Source organism: Hyla sarda, chromosome 7 (assembly GCF_029499605.1).
Source record: "Hyla sarda isolate aHylSar1 chromosome 7, aHylSar1.hap1, whole genome shotgun sequence".
NCBI classification, from domain to species: domain Eukaryota; kingdom Metazoa; phylum Chordata; class Amphibia; order Anura; family Hylidae; genus Hyla; species Hyla sarda.
This window is the reverse complement of record NC_079195.1, coordinates 222,363,471-222,380,306: the sequence shown is the minus strand read 5'-3', so window position 1 is coordinate 222,380,306 and position 16,836 is coordinate 222,363,471. Positions and strand designations below refer to the sequence as shown.

General features: G+C 45.4%; 1 protein-coding gene and 1 long non-coding RNA gene across 5 annotated transcripts in view; one reads left to right on the top strand and one right to left on the bottom strand.

The window, feature by feature from the left end:
* Nucleotides 1–16,836, bottom strand: part of LOC130283397 (uncharacterized) — a 243,525-nt gene that overhangs the window by 99,576 nt on the left and 127,113 nt on the right. Inside the window, exons 7-8 of one of the 4 annotated variants that reach the window (XR_008846681.1) lie at nt 13,072–13,318; nt 10,870–10,994 (exon numbers count right to left, since the gene is read on the bottom strand). The exons of 2 other annotated variants lie outside the window; for them this stretch is intronic. This is a non-coding gene — a long non-coding RNA (uncharacterized LOC130283397). Of the gene's footprint in view, nt 1–10,869; nt 10,995–13,071; nt 13,319–16,836 lie in introns of those variants that run through there. One more of the 4 variants, XR_008846684.1, reaches the window with a different exon arrangement.
* PDE4B (phosphodiesterase 4B) overlaps nt 1–16,836 on the top strand; it is a 467,359-nt gene that overhangs the window by 401,799 nt on the left and 48,724 nt on the right.

Genomic DNA, 16,836 nt, shown 5'->3' with positions numbered 1-16,836 from the left:
TTGGATAATGGCTGTCTGGGTAGTTTGGTAGTTGTAGTTACACATTAGCTGGAGGTACACTAGTTGGGTAACCCTGGTCTAGACAGACCTCTTAAAGGGGTACTCCGTTGAAAACCTTTTTTCTTTTAAATCAACTGGTGCCAGAAAGTTAAACAGATTTGTAAATTACTTCTATTAAAAAATCTTAATCCTTCCTGTACTTATCAGCTGCTGAATACTACAGAGGAAATTCTTTTCTTTTTGGAATTCTCTCTGATGACATCACGAGCACAGTGCTCTTTGCTGACGTCATTATAATAATAATAACAATAACTCTTTATTTATTGTTGTCCTTAGTGGGATTTGAACCCAAGGCCCCAGCACTGCAAGGCAGCAGTGCTAACCACTGAGCCACCATGCTGCCCTTAGCATACATCTGCTATGCACGGTTGCTAAAATGGACAGAGATGTCAGCAGAGAGCACTGTGGTCGTGATGTCATCAGTGTTCCAAACAGAAAGGAATTTCCTCTGTAGCATTCAGCAGCTAATAAGTACTGGAAGGATTAAGATTTTTTAATAGAAGTAATTTACAAATATGTTTAACTTTCTGGCACCAGTTGATTTAAAAGAAAAAAGTTTTTCACCGGAGTACCCCTTTAATGCATGCCACTATAATCCTAATGCCACCTCATCCCTTATGAGCCAATTAGCACTTGACTTTTGAGCCAACCAGTAGGATGTATATTTTATGGATTGATCACAAATTATCTATGTTGCATTTACAGTAGAATTTCAAAATTTCCCAATAGTGGAAAAAAAGTTTCCGCTATTGAAAGATGTCCCTTATTAGGAAAACTGGCTCAAAATCTTTCTTAATGACAGAATTACTGTTCTGTACTTACTCCAGAATGTAATTACCTATAAAACATGATAAAAAGATAAATTTTACAGTAAAATCTCCCCGTGCTGTTTAATCTCCCCTTATCACCCTTCTGCACAATTCCCCCCCCACCCGTGTCATTTCATCCCCACTTTTGATCCCTCCAATGACACTTCATTCCTCCATCCTTAATCCCCTGTGCATTTCATTCCCCCTTTATACCCTGTGCCAAATCATCCCCCCTTACTCCCTTTGCCACATCATTTCCCGTTACCCCCTGTGCCAAATCATCCTTCATTACTCCCTTTGCCACATCATTTCCCGTAACCCCCTGTGCCACATCATTTCCCGTTACCCCTGTGCCACATCATTTCCCGTTACCCCCTGTGCCACATCATTTCCCCCTGACTCTTCCCTCTGCCATTTCATTCCCTCTTTATTACCCTCTGTGCAAATTCATCACCCCCCACTTTACCAACCCCTGTGCCAGAGGACGTCAGGAGAACATCAAACCCACTGAGAGCCCCTGCACCTGAGCCTGCTGGCCAGGTAGTGAGAACAACAGTGGGAGGAGGGAAGGGGAAAAGTGATGTGGCACAAGAGGTAAGGGGAAGATGGTTTGGCACAGGGGCATAAAGGGGATGAAGTGACACAGGTGCGTAAAGAGGGGGTGATGATCTTGCACAGGGGGTAATAAAGGGGGAATGAAACAGCTCATGGGGGGATCAAAAGGAAATGATGTGGCACAGGGGGTAATAAAGGGGGGAGGATTTGGCACAGGGGGAATAAAGTGGCACGGGGGGATCGGGAGGGCAATGATGAAGCAGGTGATCACTGTGGTGAACAGTGGTCTTCTGCTTCTGTGCTGGGGCTGCTGCAGGGGGTGCAGAGGGGGACAGGGCCCCCTGGAAGCCTGGGCCCCTTTCTGAGGTATTGGCTGTGACCCCCCCCCCCCACCCCCCTACAGCGGCCCTGTGTACAATGTAGGGCCGGCACATAAGCCTGGTTGTCCCCTATTGGGAGTGTTTTGTCCCCTATTGGGAGTGTTTTGTCCCCTATTGGGAGTGTTTTGTCCCATATTGGGTGTGTCCCCTATTCGGAGGGTGCAAATACATTGTCATATGGGACCCTGCCAGGGAATAAAAAAAAACTGTCCGCTACTAGGAGGTGTCCCTTATTGGGAGGTGTCTGGTAAGGGAGATTTTACTGTATAGCGGATGCACACATATATAGAGGGTAGACCCTTAGAATGGCTCCCCCGGTGGTCCCACGTGGGATAATATAGTGGCACATTCCGATGTTATAATAACCGCACCGTCCAGCGGATGATAAACTTGTGGCCTCTTTGAACCATTCAGAACCCTAAGACACTTCAATCTGAAGAAAAGGAAGCAAAACCGATGTCTTAAGAAGTGGCCTCCCCCTATGGAGACCACAGAGGAAATTAAAGACTCCTGGAGGATGTTCCTCACCGCACTCCGATCCGAGCGTCCGGGGCTCCTGGGGAACGGGTTATATTAGGACACCAGGATGGGGAAGAGATCTCGGGATGGGGGGTGTGAGAGGCTACAGTGGGGAGATTTATTTTTGTATTTATAATAATTCTTTATTTATATAGCACACACAGATTCCATAGCGCTGTACACTCGAATTGATCCCTGTCCTCACAATCTAAATTCACCTATTAGTATATTATGGAGTGTAAGAGGAAACCCATGTAAACATGGGGAGAACATACAAACTTAGGATTCCAGTGCTGCCAGGCCACCATAATACCTACAATAGGGAATAAAGCATCACAATAATAGGGTTTATCCTAAAATTAAAAGTTAACCCCTATTTTTTAGAGTAGGTGATAAGTTTCTGAACGGAGGGGGTCTGACTCCTGGGACCCCATGAGAATGTAGGTCCTCCTTAAGCATATGCTATATTCTTTCACTATGGGGCTGCCAATGATAGTCAAGTAAAGAACCACCTAAAGCGTACCTGTCGCTTAAAAAAAAAACTTTTGACTTCTTGGATTCACAACCAGGATGCCTCCAGCTGTTGCAAAACCACAACTCCCAGCATGCCCAGACAGCCAAAGTGTATTCATTATCTGTCTGCTCCTCTGCGCTGTGCATGAACTGGCAGAGCCATACTTTTACTACATTGCTCCTCTTTGTTGTCCTAGCACATTGTTTCCCAACCAGTGTGCCAATACCTGTTTCAAAACTACAACTCCCAGCATGCTTGGACAACCAAAGTGTAATCATTACCTGTCTGCTCCTCTGCGATGTGTATACACTGGCAGACCAGAGTTTTACTAGATTGCTCCTATTCATTGTCCTAGATCATTGTTTCTTAACCAAGGTGCCTCCAGCTGTTGAAAAACTACAACTCCCAGCATGCCTGGACAGCCTTTGGCTGGGAGTTGTAGTTTTGCAACAGCTGGAGACACACTGGTTGGGAAACACTAAGCGATATCTATAGATCGGGACAGGATGCTACATGGTGACGTCCTAAAAACCCATAGTGGGCACAGATTGGCGATAATCTCTATATCTCCACTCTTCAGATTTCGTCTATCTCTGCTCTGACAAGTTTTTCTTTTAGCCACCCCAGGACCTTTTCTTAAAATACTCTAAATAGTGGTTTTCTTTAGTATTTCGACTTCCTCCTGTATATCCTAAGGTCATCATCTGTCTCTGTAGATGGATGAACTGTAATCCTGTAACCTGACGTGACTGGGAAAGGCGGGGGTGCAATACTGTGTGTGCATGGGACCCAGCAGTCAGAGATGCTACAGCAGTGGTTTCCAACCAGCGTGCCCCCAGCTGTTGCAAAACTATAACTCTCAGAAAGCCTGGACAGCCATTAAGATATATCCTGATCCCATAGAAATAGCAGCAAGAGTATACAGATAGAGCTAGAGGGGAGGTGTATATATTCTGATCACATAGAGATAGCAGCAGTGTACAGATAGAGCTAGAGGGGGAGGTGTATATATTCTGACCCCATAGAGATAGCAGCAGTATACAGATAGAGCTAGAGGGGAGGTGTATATATTCTGATCCCATAGAGATAGCAGCAGTATACAGATAGAGTTGAAGAGGAGGTGTATAACTACTATATATCCTGATCCCATAGCGATAGTAGCAGCAGTATAAAGATAGAGTTGGAGAGGAGGTGTTTAACTATTATATATCCTAATTCCATATAGATAGCAGCAGAATACAGATAGAGCTGGAGGGAAGGTGTATAACTACTATATATCTTGATCTCATAGAGGTAGCAGCAGTATACAGATAGAGCTGGAGGGGAGGTGTATATCTACTATACATCCTAATTCCATAGAGATAGCAGCAGTATACAGATAGAGCTGGAGGGGAGGTGTATATCTACTATATATCTTGATATCATAGAGGTAGCAGCAGCATGTGATGGTGCCTTATGTTCTTTTTTGTATTGGACCATCCTCCAGTCCATTGGTCTCAAACTGTGGCCCTTCACATGTTGCAAAACTACAACTCCTAACTGTTGGCTGTCCGGGCATGCTGGGAGTTGTAGTTTTGCATCTTCCAATACTGAAGTGTAGTGCCACAGGAATTCCAGGGCAGGCTGTACGAGGACACGGAGAGGGTGTGATCGGGGTGTGTGCATATAGTGAACAGAACTGCTTCACCACAGGAGACAATTATATTCGGGCAGGTGTCTTATTTTAGGACACTGCTTGTTGATGGAACACAGTGCGGTCAGATATCTGTTCTGTACAGGAAGGCCGTGCCGGTCATCTGTCGGGTTTGGCGCGCCCCACGTGATCTCACAGCCAATAATACAACTTCTGTTCAATAAAAATCTATATGGAGAGCGATGAAGAAGATACTATGGGGGTAGAGAGTGTCAGTGGTGGGGCCCCAGAGATCTGATTATAAGACTGGTGGGGCCCCAGAGATCTGACGATAAGACTGGTGGGGCCCCTGAGATCTGACGATAAGACTAGTGGGGCCCCAGAGATCTGACAATAAGACTGGTGGGGCCCCAGAGATCTGTCGATAAGACTGGTGGGGCCCCAGAGATCTGACGATAAGACTGGTGGGGCCCCAGAGATCTGACTATAAGACTGGTGGGGCCCCAGAGATCTGACGATAAGACTGGTGGGGCCCCAGAGATCTGACGATAAGACTGGTGGGGCCCCAGAGATCTGACAATAAGACTGGTGGGGCCCCAGAGATCTGTCGATAAGACTGGTGGGGCCCCAGAGATCTGACTATAAGACACCTCCAGGACTGAGCATTATCTGCAGTGGGGACTCAACACAGGTGTGTTAGTAAATAGATAGGAAACAGATCTCATATCTATCTGCCTGTCTTATGAGCTACAAAAACACATTGTAGACTATTAGATCAGTTTTCCCAACCAGTGTGGCTCCAGCTGTTGCAAAACCACAACTCATAGCATGACTGGAGATCCAAAGGCTGTATTCATTTCCTGCTTGCTCCTCTGCGCTGTGCATAAGCTGCTGTCATCCAGGCAGAGCCAGGGTTATTCAGTATGAGAGTTTTTCTAGATTGCTCCTCTTTGTTGTCCTAGCACAGTGTTTCCCAACCAGGGTGCCTCCAGCTGTTGCAGAACTACAACTTCCAGCATTCCAAATGCTCTCCAGGCATGCTGGAATTTGTAGTTTTGCAACAGCTGGGGGCACACCAGTCAGGAAACACCATATTAGACAATCCAAGGAGAGTTTTCCAGATGTGCCTTTTATGATCCTTTCATGTCGCCATCTTTGTGCAGGTTCTGTGTGAAGTCCCTAAGCAGATGTGTCCTATACAGTGCGCAGGGCCTGGCGGAGCGCACTCAGGTGTATTTACACGTAGGGTTTTTTCTTTCTTTGCTCGTCTTATACACACACCCCAGTAATTCAGCTCGGTGTTGGCTAGTAAGTATTTCAGCTATGCCATTGACGTCAATAGTCATTTAAGAAAGTCCATGGTCCGCCCCTTCTCTCTTCCCTGCCAAGGAACCGCCGGCAAGAGCCTCCTCAAGAATTAGAAGCAGATTCTGTCTAAGAATGAGGAAACTAAAGCGACATAATTCCTACTATACATGCGAGGGGCCGAATGGGAACAAATGGGAAAAGGTGCAGGGACCTAGACGGATCGAAGAAAATATGACACTGACATATTGTTCTAGAAAATGTTGTATTAGGGGGATAGATAGATGACAGATAGATAGATCAACCCTCAACCAGGGTGCCTCCAGCTGTTGTAAAACTACAACTCCCAGCATGCTCGGATAGCCAAAGATAGATAGATAGATATGAGATAGATAGATATAAGATAGATATGAGATAGATACATATGAGAGAGAGAGAGATATGCGATAGATAGATAGATATGAGAGAGATAGATAGATATGATATAGATAGATAGATAGATAGATATGAGATAGATAGATAGATACAGTGGGGATCAAAAGTTTGGGCACCCCAGGTAAAAATTTGTATTAATGTGCATAAAGAAGCCAAGGAAAGATGGAAAAATCTCCAAAATGCATCAAATTACAGATTAGACATTCTTATAATATGGCAACAAAAGTTAGATGTTATTTCCATCATTTACACTTTCTAAATAACAGAGTCTTTCAATTCTTGTTTGAGGTATCTTTGCCCATTTTTCCTTACAAAAGTCTTCCAGTTCTTTGAGATTTCTGGGCTGCCTGTCACACACTGCTCTTTTAAGGTCTATCCATAGATTTTCAATTATGTTGAGGTCAGGAGATTGTGAAGGCCATTGCAAAACCTTCAGGTTACGCCTCTTGATGTAATCCCCCGTGGATTTCGAGGTGTGTTTAGGATCATTATCCATTTGTAGAAGCCATCCTCTCTTTAACTTCAGCTTTTTCACAGATGGCATCAAGTTAGCATCCAAAATGACATATTATAAGAATGTCTAATCTGTAATTTGATGCCTTTTGGAGATTTTTCCATCTTTCCTTGGCTTCTTTATGCACATTAATACAAATTTTTACCTGGGGTGCCCAAACTTTTGATCCCCACTGTATAATACCTGATGCCACAATATATAACACTGTATACCTGGTGCCACGTTTTGCCTATGGCACCAATTCCACAGCTCTATTTGTATCCTGCAGTTGGCACCAGATATTGTTACCTTGATGCCGTATGTTCTATATGTTTGTCTTGGCGCCAGTTATAACAGGAAATGTAATGTTTATATTGTATCATAGATTGTTGCGCCCATTTCCAGTGTGTTGTATTTATATTTACTAGTCTATAACCCTCCAGCTGTTGTAAAACTACAACTCCCAGCATATCTGGGCATGCTGGGAGTTGTAGTTTTGCAACAGCTGTAGGCACCCTTGTTGGGAAACACTGCTCCATATCATAAGCCGATCACTAGGTACCTCCCGCGATCGGTCTGGTAGTAAGTGCTCAGTTTCCCTGCAGCGCCACCACAGGTGAAGTGAAGCATTACAAAGCTTCCATTGAAATCAGTGGGTTTGCTGGCGTCACTTCTATTATAGCAGCATGATGCGCATATTCTTCAAAAAAGGCGTCAACTATATATAGATAATGGGAATTGATTCGTCCTATAATAAACCGCATGTTTACGGAAAACACAGATTTCAGTTTATGGTACAAAAGGGGTGTATGTGCACTCACCACTCAATACAGGTCACTGCGTTCTGGGGTCCGGGTCACGGGAAGCTGGGTCTCAGCGTGGACTCATCTAGGTAGCGCTCAGAGGCAATGCCGGCAGTTTTGCGTGTGAGTGCGTGCTTCTTCCGGCCTCCATAGGTAACGCCGGCAGTTTTGCACGTGAGTGCGTGCTTCTTCCGGCCTCTGGAGGCCGGAAGAAGCACACACTCACGTGCAAAACTGTCGGCGTTGCCTCTGAGCGCGGACGCATCTAGGTAGTGCTCAGAGGCAACGCCGGCAGTTTTGCACGTGAGTGCGTGCTTCTTCCGGCCTCCAGAGGCCGGAAGAAGCACGGACTCATCTGCAAAACTGCTGACATTACCTCTGGAGGCCTGAAGAACCATGCACTCACATGCGAAAATGCCGGCGTTGCCTCTGAGCACGGACGCATCTAGGTAGCGCTCAGAGGCAACGCCGGCAGTTTCGCATGTGATTGCGTGCTTCTTCCGTCCTCCAGAGGCCGGAAGAAGCACGCACTCACGTGCTAAACTGCCGGCGTTACCTCTGAAGGCCTGAAGAAGCACGCACTCATGTGCCAAACTGCCGGCGTTGCCTCTGAGCACGGACGCATCTAGGTAGTGCTCAGAGGCAACACCGGCAGTTTCGCACGTGAGTGCGTGCTTCTTCCAGCCTCCAGAGGCCAGAAGAAAAACGCACTCACGTGCGAAACTGCCGGCATTACCTCTGGAGGCCTGAAGAACCATGCACTCACATGCGAAAATGCCGGCATTGCCTCTGAGCGCGGACGCATCTAGGTAGCGCTCAGAGGCACCGCCGGCAGTTTTGCACGTGAGTGCGTGCTTCTTCCGGCCTCCAGAGGCCGGAAGAAGCACGCACTCACGTGCGAAACTGCCGGCGTTACCTCTGGAGGCCTGAAGAAGCACACTCACGTGCGAAACTGCCGGCGTTGCCTCTGAGCACAGACGCATCTAGGTAGCGCTCAGAGGCAACGCCTGCAGTTTCGCACGTGAGTGCGTGCTTCTTCCGTCCTCTGGAGGCCGGAAGAAGCACGCACTCACGTGCGAAACTGCCGGCGTTACCTCTGGAGGCCTGAAGAAGCACACACTCACATGCCAAACTGCCGGCGTTGCCTCTGAGCACGGATGCATCTAGGTAGCGCTCAGAGGCAACGACGGCAGTTTCGCAAGTGAGTACGTACTTCTACCGGCCTCTGGAGGCCGGAAGAAGCACGCACTCACGTGCGAAACTGCCGGCGTTGACTCTGAGAACGGACGCATCTACGTAGCGCTCAGAGGCAACGCCGGCAGTCTCGCACATGAGTACGTGCTTCTTCCGTCCTCTGGAGGCCAGAAGAAGCACGCACTCACGTGCAAAACTGTCGGCGTTGCCTCTGAGCGATACCTAGATGCGTCCACACTGAGACCCAGTGACCCGGACCCTGGAACGCAGTGACCTGTATTGAGCGGTGAGTGCACATACACCCCTTTTGTACCATATTTATTGATACTTCATCTTCAGTTTATGCACCCCGCAGGAGGCACTCATACAGATCACCGAGGTTGAAGTGTACACTCCATACAGGTGAAGTTGCCGCTCAAGTGTGCCCTCCCCTTTCTGTCTTGTATACCAGTCACAGATTTCAGTTTCCTATTTCTATATCCACAGTATGATATTGGAGGCTCGGATCCCGCACAGATCTCACATGGATCCTTCAGTACGGAGTTCTGGGCGGTGGGTCCGGTCTAGTGATCCCTGACATTTGCGCATACAGTGAGGTCACCCGGATGACAGGGACTGGGAAAGATCTTATGACATTGGGAATGATTAACGCCCCCGGTGGACAGACCTGCTAAGACAGCGGAATGTTCTGCATTGGGGTCAAGTTCATAGGGAATGTGCAGCAGAGGGATGAAGACACACAGGGGCTGAGGGAGGGGGCCCGGGGCAATGCTCTACTGACCTACACATATGGCCGTGCACTCCAGCACAGACACATTCCGGATTGTGACACAAGAGTTTATGTAATAAGTTACTCGAATGTTTGTCCAAATCATATCTAAGGTCGGTGATAGATGAACGTAATATGACCAATGGTCTAGTGACCCGAACTGAAGCATTTCATACGCAGGATCAGAACAGGATAAGTAATCTATGTAGACAGTGACCTCACCAGCAGAATAGTGAGTACAGCTCTGGAGTATAATACAGGATATAACTCAGGATCAGAACAGGATAAGTAATCTATGTAGACAGTGACCTCACCAGCAGAATAGTGAGTACAGCTCTGGAGTATAATACAGGATATAACTCAGGATCAGTACAGGATAAGTAATGTAATGTATGTACACAGTGACCCCACCAGCAGAATAGTGAGTACAGCTCTAGAGTATAATACAGGATATAACTCAGGATCAGTACAGGATAAGTAATGTACTGTATGTATACAGTGACCTCACCAGAAGAATAGTGAGTACAGCTCTGGAATATAATACAGGATATAACTCAGGATCAGTACAGGATAAGTAATGTACTGTATGTATACAGTGACCTCACCAGCAGAATAGTGAGTACAGCTCTAGAGTATAATACAGGATATAACTCAGGATCAGTACAGGATAAGTAATGTAATGTATGTACACAGTGACCCCACCAGCAGAATAGTGAGTACAGCTCTAGAGTATAATACAGGATATAACTCAGGATCAGTACAGGATAAGTAATGTACTGTATGTATACAGTGACCTCACCAGCAGAATAGTGAGTACAGCTCTAGAGTATAATACAGGATATAACTCAGGATCAGTACAGGATAAGTAATGTAATGTAATGTATGTACACAGTGACCTCACCAGCAGAATAGTGAGTACACCCGGGAAATAATACAGGATATAACTCAGGATCAGTACAGGATAAGTAATGTAATGTATGTACACAGTGACCCCACCAGCAGAATAATGAGTACAGCTCTGGAGTATTATACAGGATATAACTCAGGATCAGTACAGGATAAGTAATGTAATGTATGTACACAGTGACCCCACCAGCAGAATATTGAGTGCAGCTCTGGGGTATAATACAGGATATAACTCAGGATCAGTACAGGATAAGTAATGTGATGTATGTACACAGTGACCTCACCAGCAGAATAGTGAGTACACCCGGGAAATAATACAGGATATAACTAATTCTTATTCATATAAAAGACGCCTGATTCTTTGACTATTCTTATAAACTACGCAGCGTGAAGAAATGACATACAGGTAAGAGGGTGATCTGTGAATCACAAAGTAGCCATATTACTGATAAGGTTTCTTAAAGCAGTTACAGGATGTTACATTTTATTACCTTATAGTCCTGACCACACAGTTACTGAAATAAAGAAAACCTCTCCCACTATTCCCGTATATCAGCGCAGATGTGTGACCTGCCCCTGTGCAGTGATGAGGGCTCCGGCTATCAGCGGGTCATGTGATCTGTGATCAACAAAAAAAAACGTCACCACCGCTGATAAGTTTATCACCTCTAACCACTGGCACCTTAACCTGTGAAGTCACTTACTAGAAATTATCCATTCGAATAGAAAAAGCAAATAAAAACACATTGATACCGAGCAGGAAATGCGATAAAACGCTGCGTGACATTTAGCGGAATACAAAATCGGCGTAAGGTGGAAGGTTCTGCAACGTTCTAATATACTTTGCGTTTTAAATTCCATACCAATTTTTTTTTTCAAGACCTTTGCTTGCTGTAAGGCAGTGTTCCTTGGGAAGGTTACATTCTGGAGGCATAACTACTTAATAATGGTGGTGCATAAGATAGCAAAATGTTGGATAGCACTGTGGTAGGTTGTACAGGGGGCAAATAATACAGCTAGTTGAGGGAGATTAGCTGCTACGATGTGTCCTATACACTGCGTATATCTTTATAGCACAACCTCAGAAGCAGCAGCAGCAGGGAGGACATTATTGATCAGTATTGAGTAGTATAAGCTGTTATTCCAGCCCTGGGTTGATATCTAACACTCACTATAAGCTCCAGTAATCTCTCTGTCTTCTTCTGGCTCTCTACATTCTTCCCTCCCTCTCCACAAACTTTCATGAGCATGGTGCTTCCAGCTGTTGCAAAACTACAACTCCAAGCATGCCCGGACAGCCGTTGGCTGTCCGGGCATGCTGGGGGTTGTAGTTTTGCAACAATCGGAGGCACACTGGTTGGGGGACACTGCACTAGCTGGTTGGCTGGAGTTTTGATCATTGGAGGGAAATAAAAAGACGTGAACTGCGAAATTTGTATGCACCACCAATGTTAAGTAGTAGTGCCTCCGGAAACCTAATCTGCTCATGAAAGTTTTTAGAGAGGGAGGGAGGAATATTGGCTGTAGAGAGCCAGAGGAAGACAGAGAGATTACAGGAGTTTATAGTGAGTGTAAGATATCAACCTAGGCCTGGAACAACAGCTTATACTACTCAGTACTGATCGATAATGTCCTCCATGCTGCTGCTGCTTCTGAGGTTGTGCTATAAAGATATGTGCAGGACACATCATAGCAGCTTATCTCCCTCAACTAGCTGTATTATTTGCCTCCTGTACTACCTACCACAGTGCTATCCAACATTTTGTTATCTAATGCACCACCATTATTAAGTAGTTATGCCTTCCCATAAAAGCTTGTGGAGAGGGGAGGAGGGAGAGTGGCTGGAGAGAGATCCAGAGGAAGAAAGACTGTAGAGAAATTACAGAAGCTTATAGTGAGTGTTAGATATCATCCCAGGGTTGTAATCACCGCTTAAACTGCTCAGTACTGATCTATACTGTCCTCCATTCTGCTGCTGCTTCTGTGGCTAGTTTCCCTCAAGTAGTGTTCACATTTGCCCCCTGTACAACCTACCACGGTGCTATCCCACATTTTGCTATAATTATGCGCCGCCATAAGTAGTAGTGCTTCTCTGAGGTAACCTGCCCTAAAGCTTGTGTAGAAGGGAGGGGTAAGAGAAAGTAGGCAGAGTAGCAGGAAAGAGCCAGAGGAGGCTAGAGAGGCTGCAGAGTGATTACAGGAGCCTATGGTGAGGTTTAGATACCAACCTATGGCTGGATTAACAGCTTTCACTGCTCATTACTGATCGATAATGTCCTTCATGCTGCTGCTGCTTCTGAAGGTTTCCTTAACAGATATAGTTGAGTAGACCTGTGCAAACCTACAGTCAGATGAATGGGACTGTTTGGAAAATGTTTGCAACAAGTCTTTCTTTTGTGCAGTCACCCTGATATACAGCAGTCTGCAAGAGCAACCGCACGGTGTAGTCCACTTACTTATCCTTACACCAGCACTGCTTCCTCTTCTGCCAGGTGGGAGTCATACGCTCACAGTCAATATGGACCAAGCGGCACTATCCCAATGACAAGGGACCAGGGAGGTTGTGAGAACTGTGTCCAGATTATAGGAATTTTTGGGTTATCGCCATTACAGGATGATGTAAGCCACGAAATGTCTTGTGTATGGGAATGGTCAATGGGGACGAGGGCATGAATGAAATAATAAACATTGCTTACGTCCAGGAAGTGGCTACGAAACGCACACAGAGCCGGGATCCGAGACGGTGCCAACTTTTTTATTTGCCCAAGTCTAATAGATTCCACATCAGCAGAAGTCGGGCTCAGATATGTAATGTGCTCATTCATCCGGTCCGGTGACCCCATCGAGGCGGATGTTTGATGAGAAAAGTTGGGATCTGTTATGATGTCGTATTTGGCAGGTCCGGGCTCCTCCATCACCCGCCCTGAGTCATTACTTATTAAACTGAGAAGGAAATAAACACAGACGGAGAGTTATTGATTTTACTCAGATATCATCCAAACATTGTGAGTAAGGAAATCGCCGCAGCAAAACGAAGGGGCGTCAATGTGACGACAGGGGGCGAGACCTGGTACCACATAGGAGGCCTCCATTATTATGAGAAGAGTCTGATCATTACATCTCAGGAAGTCATGTCCAGCATCATAGATTAGACTGACCACTAAGGCCACCATGGGCACCTGTCTGTAGAAGGTATGTGTGCCATCTTATGTATACTGCTGCAATTTTTCTTATGCCATCCACAGTAACCCTATCTCAGTGCCAACCATGGTGCCCCATAGAAAAGCCTGCCACAATGCCCATAACATCCAGCTGCAGTGCCCATAATATCCAGCAACCTTTCCCATAATACCAAGCCACAGTGCCCATAATATCCAGCCACCTTTCCCATAATACCCAGTAGTGAAGAGCGGCAGGGGCCATATTCAAATTCCCGATATTTCTCGAATATATTGACGATTATTCGTCCTATGTTCTGAAATTCGCACATTCGCTATGTTCATTCACTTTATTTTTCCATGTGAAAATTTGCATAAAAATTTGCATGTGAAAAAAATAAAAATATATAATATTCGTCATTACGAATATATATAGCACCATATAGTCTAAATATTTGCGAAACCGCGAAGTGACGATATTTGCATCAAAATTTGCATGTGAAATAAACACACAAAAAAATGAATATTTGTCATTACGAATATATATAGCGCTATATTGTAAATATTCGTGAAATCGCAAAGTGCCGATATTAACGATAAAAATTTGCATTACGAATATTCGTGCTCAACACTAATACCCAGCCACAGTGCCAATAACATCCAGCCTTAGTGTTTCCTAAAACCCAGTTGGAATGCCAATAACTTCCAGTCACAGTACCCATAATACTCTGCCACAGAGCCCATATCCCATATCCTAACAAGTGCACCCTCCTTTCCTGACCCCCCCCCCCCCCCACACCAAAAAAATAATAATTCTGAATTCTCTCTTAAAAACAGCTGAAAAGTCTGTACTAAGAAAGGAGCTAGACTAAGGGATCAGGTTACATGCTGCCCATAAAAGACAATGGAGAGGGTAGAGATTACAGGAGTTTAATCTTCTGTGTGTGTGTGTGTGCAGTGTAAGGAGACAACATAACAGCTAGTCTTCACCCCCCCCCCCCCCCCGCCCCCCCGCCCCTAGCTTAGGAACAAATGAACAGATAAGAAGCACGCAGAGGGGAATAGCTAGTGAATAAAATGCCATACATATAATGCCATAGTGCTACACCCCACAGTACACACAGTTACTTGAAACAACGTGTATACTGTGGAGGCACACAGGTCTCACAACTGATCTCTTACTCTGGATCAGCTTGTGTAGATGTCTCAGCTCAGTGGTCATTTTGAGTTTCTGATTGGTTAGTCTCTCTTTAAATATTCCTGACTTTTGCAGTGTGGTGCTTATTATAGTATTCCTCTGATTTTCTTGGCTCGTTCTTGTCTAGTCCTTGTTTTTGGAGATCAGTCTTTCCCAACCAGTGAACCACCAGCTGTTGCAAAACTACAACTCCCAGCATGCCCGGACAGCCGAAGGCTGTCCGGGCATGCTGGTAGTTGTAGTTTTGCCACAGCTGGAGGTGCCCTGGTTGGGAAACACCAACCTATACTATATAATCCGGTGGAATTATTATTATTTTTTTATTATTATTATTTTTATCAACTGATGCCAGAAAGATAAACAGATTTGTGAATTACTTCTATTAAAAAATCTTAATCCTTCCAGTACTTATTAGCATCTGTATACTACAGAGGAAATTCTTTTCTCTTTGCATTTCTTTCTGTCACGAACACAGTGCTCTCTGCTGACACCTCTGTTCATTTTAGGAACTGTCCAGAGCAGCATATGTTTGCTATGGGGATTTTCTCCTACTCTGGACAGTTCCTGACATGGACAGAGGTGTCAGCAGAGAGCACTGTGGTCGTGACAGAAAGAAATCCAAAATGAAAAGAATTTCCTCTGTAGCATACAGACGCTAATAAGTACTGGAAGGATTAAGATTTTTTTTTTATAGAAGTAATTTACAAATCTGTTTAACTTTCTGACATCAGTTGATTTAAAGAAAAAGTTTTCCACCGGTATACCCCTTTAAGTCCCCTGATTAACCCTGCCATCATTTAAGAGGAAACACGTCGGGTCAGTTTTTGAGGTAACAGGAATTACTTTCAGGATCACAGTTTTTTGCATCCCATGCTGGGAGTTGTAGTTTTGCAACTGCTGGAGACACGTTGTTTGGAAAACACTGATCTATAGTATAGGAGTCAGACATTTGCAAGCAAGCAGGAGCCGAGAACACTTAGTACAAAGTAAGAAAGTGAAAGATACATAAAGAAACAGTAAAATAGAAGGTAAAGCTCAGCGGGGGACGGAGCACAGAACAGACTCTGCAGACAGCGGCCGTTCATACATCTATTTTATGTCTCCCGGTCACCAGCGCCGGAGACTAATGGAGGCAATGTACCCTATATGTTCCAGGCCGGAGTTTACCCAGAGATACTATGTAATGAAGAAGCACGCCGAGCTTCACAACCACCACGCTGGCATCAGGGATCAGCAGAGAAATATGAGCAGCGGCGAGTCATTCGCACCGCGCTCACAGGAAATGGGAATTTATGAGATCCTGATTCACACGTTACATTAGAGGCCGCTCGCTCTGGGCCAATTCGGTGACATTTGGTTTCTTATTGACTTCACTGGAAGAAAGTAAAGAATAAAAAGTCAGAAACAGTGAGACTAATATCCAGCGTGACTCTACGACTCTATAAAGTGACCATAAGAATTAGAGCGAGGATACAACCTAAAGCTATTTAGATCATGCAAAACTACAACTCCCAGCATGCCCCCGGCGGCTCTACACTGTTTGGAGTAGTGTCCTTCACCCAACGGCTCTCCAACTGTTCCAAAACTACAACTCCCAGCATGCCCCAGCGGCTCTACACTGTCAAGAGTTGTCTCCTCCACCCAATGGCTCTCCAACTGTTGCACAACTACAGCTCCCAGCATGCCCTGACAGCCTTGCACCCTCTATACTGGTGACCTCCACCTATTTGCTTTCCACCTGTTGCGCAACTACAACTCCCAGCATGCCATGACAGCTCCACACCCTCTATAGTTGTGTCCTCCAGCCAGTGTCTCTGCAACAGTTGCGCAACTACAACTCCCAGCATGCCATGACAACTCTGCACTTTGTATAGTAGGTTCCCCAACCAGTGGCTCTCCAACTGTTGCAAAACTACAACTACTAGCATGCCCTGACAACGCTACACCTTTTTAATAGTAGTGTCCTCCCCCCAGTGGCCCTCCAAATGTTGCAAAACTACAACTCCCAGCATGCCCTGACAGCCGAAGGTTGTTAAGACGTGCGGGGAGTTATAGTCTTGCACACAGTTGGAGAACACTGCATCAGAGGGAAGTTTGCCAAACCC